This window comes from Drosophila miranda (genome assembly GCF_003369915.1).
Source record: "Drosophila miranda strain MSH22 chromosome Y unlocalized genomic scaffold, D.miranda_PacBio2.1 Contig_Y1_pilon, whole genome shotgun sequence".
Lineage (NCBI taxonomy): Eukaryota > Metazoa > Arthropoda > Insecta > Diptera > Drosophilidae > Drosophila > Drosophila miranda.
Window position 1 is genome coordinate 42,053,395 of NW_022881603.1, and position 7,470 is coordinate 42,060,864.

At 42.7% G+C, this 7,470-nt stretch overlaps 1 long non-coding RNA gene across 1 annotated transcript; it reads right to left on the reverse strand.

Annotated features, from left to right (window-relative positions):
* Positions 1–3,427: 3,427 nt before the first annotated feature.
* On the reverse strand, positions 3,428–5,177 carry LOC117191078. The gene is made up of 3 exons (XR_004473925.1): positions 5,113–5,177; positions 4,627–5,041; positions 3,428–4,365 (listed from the first exon to the last, which is right to left on the reverse strand). It is a non-coding gene; the product is annotated as an uncharacterized LOC117191078 (long non-coding RNA).
* Positions 5,178–7,470: the final 2,293 nt, after the last annotated feature.

Sequence of the window (7,470 nt, forward strand, 5' to 3'; positions counted from 1 at the left end):
AACAACACATCCTTAGAAAAAAGTTTGCAAGAATCACCTACTAGTTTAACGAATGACCAAAGTTTAAGGAAGCCTAAGATCAGCTCACAAACAGTAGAGGAAACCCTGACTACGGCATATCATTATTCATTTACTCCTTTACCTGAGAGGGAAGCAAATTATAGTACAACGCGTAAGAAAATTTTTGATAAGATAGATAGTTATACCCGATACTCAAAATGAGTATTGGGGTATATTAGATTTGTGGTAAAAGTGGATGTGTGTAACGTCCAGAAGGAATCGTTTCCGACCCCATAAAGTATATATATTCTTGATCAGCATCAATAGCCGAGTCGATTGAGCCATGTCTGTCTGTCCGTCTGTCCGTCCGTCCGTCCGTCCGTCCGTCTGTCCGTCTGTCCGTCTGTCCTTCCCCTTCAGCGCCTAGTGCTCAAAGACTATAAGAGCTAGAGCAACGATGTTATGGATCCAGACTTCTGTGATATGTCACTGCTACAAAAATATTTCAAAACTTCGCCCCGCCCACTTCCGCCCCCACAAAGGACGAAAATCTGTGGCATCCACAATTTTAAAGATATGAGAAAACCAAAAACGTAGAATTGTAGAGAATGACCATATCCTTAAGACTGCGGAATCTGAATTGGATCGTATTATTATTATAGCCAGCATCAAGAAAACAATTTCATTTTTTCTCGCCCTGTCTCTCTCTAACACACACGTAGCATAGGCGGCTTTGCTTAGAGTAAAACATTAGCGCCTAGATCTCAGAGACTACAAAAGCTAGAGCAACCAAATTTGGTATCCACACTCCTAATATATCGGACCGAGAAGAGTTTGTTTCAAAATTTCGCCACACCCCCTTCCGCCCCCGCAAAGGACGAAAATCTGGGGATATTCAAAAATCTCAGAGACTATTAAGGCTAGAGTAACCAAATTTGGTATCCGCACTCCTGTTAGATCTAACTATAAAACGTGTATCTCAAAATTTCGCCCTACCCCCTTCCGCCCACACAAAGGACGAAAATCTGTTGCATCCACAATATTGCACATTCGAGAAAACTAGAAACGCAGAATCATAGATAATGACCATATTTATCAGATTGCTGAATCTGGATCAGATCGGATCATTTTTGTAGCCAAAAGCAAGAAATCAATTTTCAGTGGCTACGCAGCGCCCGACGTCACGCTCAGACTGATTTTCTGTCTCTCTCGCACGCACTCCTTGTCGTGTCGTTTAATATAAGCGGCATCTTCCGGAGGAGAGCCATACTGACTTAGTATCGGGTATAACTGTAGAGTTGCGGTCTCCGCAGCAACTCACAACGTTCCCCCTCGTTTTAAATTTGTAAGAAAGCCCAAACGTTCAACTAAACGTTTAAGACAATTTTGATCTTTGCAATGCCGCTCAAACTCTCTGTAGACTAATAGATCGAGTTATTCCAGCTCATCTTCGTACACGTGTGTTTGTATATTTAGATGATCTACTTGTTTTATCAGAGGACTTCGAGTCGCATTTACTGTTGTTACAGGAGATAGCGTTGTGTCTACGCAAAGCAAATCTAACCATTAACATAGGGAAATCGAACTTTTGCATAAAAGAAATCACGTATTTGGGTTTTATTATTGGTAATGGTCAGATAAAGACAAATCCAGACAAAATCAAGGCCGTCTCGAAGTTCCCTGTGCCAGTTACCGTTCAGCAACTGCGCCGATTTTTGGGGTTATCCGGCTGGTACCGACGTTTCGTTGAAAATTATGCTACCGTTAGTTTTCCCCTAACCGAGTTGCTTAAGAAGAAAAAAGATTTACAGTGGAATGAGGATGCTCAACAGTCGTTTGAGACCTTATAGTCCTGTTTAACCGCATGACCCATTTTGATAACTCCTGACTTCTCAAAACCTTTTATTTTGCTCTGTGATGCTAGCACTTACGGAATCGGCTGTGTTTTAGCGCAAGAACGCGACGGCGTTGAATTGCCAATTGCTTACATGTCAGAAAAATTATCCAAGGCACAACGTAATTATTCGGTTACCAAACTAGAGTGCTTAGCAGTCATAAAGGGGATACAAAAATTCCGCTCTTATATTGAGGGACAGGACTTCGTAGTCATAACCGATCACGCAGCACTTATATGGTTAATGCAACAAAAAGATTTATCGGGTAGATTAGCCAGATGGTCTATGAAATTGCGTAGTTTCACATTTAATATCCTACATAGAAAGGGGACACTGAATGTTGTCGCTGACACTCTATCGCGTCAGGATGAACCGGCTATAGAGGAGCTCACGCAAATAAACCCCATGGTTGATCTAGACTCAGATCAATTCAAATCAGCTGAGTATCTGAGCTTAATAGAAAGCATTCAACAGAATCAGAGTAAGTTCCCAGACTTGAAAGTGATAGACGGTCAAGTTTTCAAAAGGACAGTATTCGCTTCGGGAGATGAGTCTCAAGAGAACGCATCATGGAAACTTTGGGTTCCGTCAGGGCTAATTACGAACGTATTATATCAAGCTCATGACGCCCCTAGCTCCGCACATTGTGGGATGAGTAAAACCATAGAGAAGCTTAAAAGATATTTATTCTGGCCTCGCATGGTTAGCCAGACGCGCAAGTACATATCTGAATGCACCGTTTGTCGCACGACCAAGAGTCCGAATATGATTCTTAGACCTCCTATGGGTAAACCATTCACTTCGTTTCAGAAATTATACATAGATCTCTTAGGACCATACCCACGCACGAAAAAGGGAAACATAGGATTGCTCATAATTGTCGATCACAATACTAAGTTCCATTTTCTGTGTCCCCTGAAGAAATTTACAGCCCCAAAGATCTGTGAATATCTGGTAGGGTCTCTCTTTTATACATTTGTGGTGCCAGAAGTCATCTTGTCAGACAATGGATCCCAATTTAAATCTAGCTACTTTCAGGCATTTTTAAATAGCTTCGGTATAACACAAAAATTCACAGCTATTTATTCACCGCAAGCGAATGCCAGCGAGCGACTGAACAGATCCGTGATAGCTGCGATACGAGTTTATATCGGTAACGAACATTCCAATTGGGACTGTAGCCTGAATGCCATTAGTGGTTCATTGAGATCTACCTTACATAGGAGTACAGGGTATGCTCCATATTTTCTAGCATTTGGTCAAAACATGATGTTGAATGGGAAGGATTACGCGCTCTTGCGTAAACTAGACCTTTTGAACGACGATACTAGAATAGAGAACCCAGATTCCTTGCAGCTAATCCGGCAACAGGACTAAAGCGAATATCAAAAAGGCACACGAAGAAAATTCGCGTAGATACAATTTACGCTGCCGTGATACACAATTAAAAATGAGAGATTCTAATGCTAGAGATGCTAGAAATTTCACACAAAGTAGTGCTATAAAAAAGTTTAGTTCTAAACTATGTAGCATACAACGTATAGCGATACGCTATCATAACGAGCTGATCTTATTGTAGCGACCAGAGGAGCACGCGCTGGTTCCGGCTTCTATTTGTCGTCGGCAAGGGGGGGGTGAGGATTTACCACTGTGCTACCTGCTCGCATTGGATACATATAATAATATTGATTTCGCGTGCTGTTTTCCTCCCTAACACATGATCGATCGGACTGGCCATACAGAAAAGAAACTACCAAGAGTGACAAGCTATGCACACATAGAGGTTGCTCTGCAAAGAAAACAGAACATGCTGAAGTACGGGTTGTGCTGCTGAGTAGCTGTAGGTGTAGCAGCGTTTTGCCCACCCTACCTTGACCATCTGGGCCGCAAAGCCATATTAGTGGCCGATGATCCCTAAATCCCCCAGACTCACTTCATTTCCATAATCCACTCGGCATGGCGCCCTAAAATAATTTAGTTCATTATCGATTTCATTTTAAAACTTATTTATTACTTGACACAGGGGCATTTCCCTACTCTACTTAAACTCCCAATTGACTCAATAACTATTTTAGCGAACAACAGGATTCGAGAATATTCCAGGTTGGAAATTAAAATAATACTAATAATAATTAAAATAGAAGAATTATAACTAAATAGAAAAAAAAGAATTAAATGTGTATATAATAAAAAAACAGTATATGTATATAGGAGGTAGCCGCTAAACTGGCATACAAATTTAACAGAGCATTTGTGACAACAACAAAAAACCCATGGTTACTGTTCTTGCTATCTCTTCCGGCATGTGGATCTGCCCAACTGTATACCTCTCCCCTTCTTTCTTTCCCATACCTCTCCTTCTCTCACGCTCATGCATGCAATTTATTTAGAGTAAAGCAATATTCTTTCACTTACGTGCCATCCATCTCCAAAAGCGCTTTTGTCGAAGACGATCCGCTTGCTATAATTGCTGTAAATGTAATTTTATTGGGAGAGCACAACAACAAAAAGAGAAAAGAAGAGAAAGAACAAGGCGCGCAGAGGCTTTCGGGGGACTGCTTTTTTTCTTTGCTTTTGAGCATTGATATTGTATTTCTATTCCCTTATGCCTTTCTTTTCTTTGGGCTCCACATAGGGCTAGCCCTTACGGTTTAAGGGAAAAGAAAAGCAAGACTGAATTAACGGCGCTACACTGCCGAAAGGGGAGCAAGGTATTTGTATTCGTACTCACTAAGACCTTGCCTATTGGCTCATGGGTATAATTTTGATCTGGGTTTTTATTTCCTCTACCTTTTTTTCACTAAGCCAGGTCGGCCGAGGGCAAGATATTTACGCAAAAAAACTTGGGGGCCAAAAAAAAAATGTTCAATATTCCGCTTTTAGTTTCGCAGCTTCCCGGCGCCGACGATGCTGCTGATGCACTGAGTCGGACCCACAGCTGGAGCGGCGGACTCTCTGCCTTGCGCTTCTCTGCGCCAGCGGCGAATTCGATCGGTTCTTGTGCTTTTTTTTTTTTCGGGAGCGCAGTCTCTTCTCTTCCCTTTCTATGGCCAGCTGGTTGTGGCTGCGGCCGGCTCGGTCATCGATCCCAATTATCTTTTTCCGCTATTCTCCCTTGGAAATCTGCTTGGCACAACGTGCCAATTCTGTAATACAGGAAAACCCATGTTCCATTTAACACTACCTAGCGACACCTAAACCCCAATGTCCAACTTACCGCTATGTGGCGATTGGCACTCTTGTTATATTAACTTGCAAATGGCCGTCCGAAACAAAAAAAAAAAAAAAAGAGACCACTTTCGGATGCCTTGCCTCCGGCGTGGGGTCAGAATGGAACGCCCCCTTACTGGGGTGGCAAATTTCTTTTCGATTTCTTTATGGTATAATTTGAAAGCAACACGATTCTTTTGTTTGTCTTTTTTTCTTTGATTTAGCACTGGCGCGAGGTTTAGTTATGTTTTTCCGCTAATATTTCCTCTTTCCACCACAAACACTACCTTCTGAAGTGGGGCCCAAAATCGAAAAGAGCGACCGTAGCTGGACTTGCATTCACGAACCCTCCTAACAGCGAAAGTGCCAACCACCATTTCCCTCGAGTTAACATAACCGCGGCCGACTCTCTCCCGAGTCCGACCGTCTGCCCAAAAAGTACCCGTCGATCACGAGCAATAGGGGCGCTAAACGCAATTACGATATTCCCTGGATTTAAAATTTTTGATTAGTTTTTTTTTTTTCCGTTCTTTTATTTTTGTTGTTATTGTAGTAATATTTTTTTACCTGGTTCAAGCGTCACTACAAATTCCCCCCTACCAAAATCACACTTTGGGGGAACCACACCAAAAGTGGGATCCTCGCTTGAACGGCTATTAAAAGAGAAGTTATTGTTTTAAATCCTTGGCGTGAAACTTCCCTATTAATTTACCCTGCAGATCTTCCACCTCATAGTAGCAATTTCCTAGCTTCTGTCGTATCCGACTTTTTATAAACGCTGGTGCTAGTTTAGCGCTAAAGCCCTTCGCGAAATTGCTTTGCTGGAAATTTCGCCGATATATCTCCTGGCCTACAACAAATGACACCTGCCGACTGCGCAAATTGTATGTTCTTTCATTCCTAGCGTGTTGTGCGTGCATCGTATCCTTTGCCTTATGTCTGATGAGGTCAAACGAATCCTCTTTACCAAACTGTACAGTGCGATCTTCCAGCATCTGTAAATTTCTTAACAGCCTGTAGCTGGCTCCATCGACAATCATGTGCTGGCCAAAAGCGAGGCGATAAGGAGTCGTATTTATGGCTGAATGGACCGAGGAACGCAGCGCACAGCAAATGTTACTGAGCTGCTCATCCCAATTCTTTTGATCAGGGCGGACATATGATTTCATTGCAGCTATCCCCGATCGGCTTACTCGTTCTGATGCGTTTGCCTGCGGAGCGTAAACAGCAGTATACCTGTGCACAATATGATATTTCCCTAGCAGCGCATTAAACACCTCCGACCTGAACTGTACACCATTATCCGAAACAATTGTTTCAGGAACCCCAAAACAATGGAACAAATCTTCTTCCAGATACCGTGCCACGACATCCGCAGTAAACTTTTTTACTGGCTTTAAGAAAGGAAACTTCGACAAGTGATCAACCACAATAAAAATCCCTATATGCCCAGAACGACTTCGGGGATACGGCCCCAGGAAATCGACAAACAGTTTCTGGAAAAACCTATCCGATGTACCAATGTTCCCTAAAGGCGGTCGAAGGGTATGATTGGGATGCTTTGTGATCTTGCATACATGGCAATTATTTATATATGTCCTTACGTCGGACACCAAATTCGGCCAATAGTAGAAACGCCTAAGTTTTTCTAATGTTTTGTTTATCCCACAGTGAGCTGATAGCTGGTTTTCGTGAGCGTCTTTTAAGGTTTCCTCGACTAATCCTCGTGGTATCCAAAGCTTCCAACATAAATCGTCAGCTACCTTGTCTCCCGCCGCGTGCTCGGCGCGTCGGTATATATACCCCTCTACGATTTTCAAATCTGGAGTCTTGGACGCGTTTTCAACGAGTTTGTCTCTTAGGGCTACATACTCCGGCGACCTAAATTCTTCTGACTGAAGGTCAACAATGCTGGACAAAACTAATGCCGATAAGTCTTCGGTATTTGTGCGCGAAAGAGCATCTGGGACTACGTTTTGGCTACCTTTTCTATGCTGGATTTTAAACGGGAACCCCTGAAGTTTTAAGGACCATCTAGCTAACTGTGAACTGAGATCAGACTGGGTCATTAGCCATTTTAAAGATGCATGGTCTGTTATGATGATGAACTCCTGCCCTTCGATGTAAGCCCTAAACTTCTTAACCGCCAAAACTGCTGCCAAACACTCTTTTTCGGTCACTGTGTAATTCCGTTGGCATTTATTTAGCTTCCGTGACATGAAAGCCACAGGTACTTCATCCTTGTCCTCATTGGTCTGCATCAACACGGCCCCCACGCCTGAGTCACTTGCATCACAATGTATGCTAAATGGTATATTGAAATTCGGGCTATGCAAAACTGGGGCTGCGCTCATACGTTCCTTTA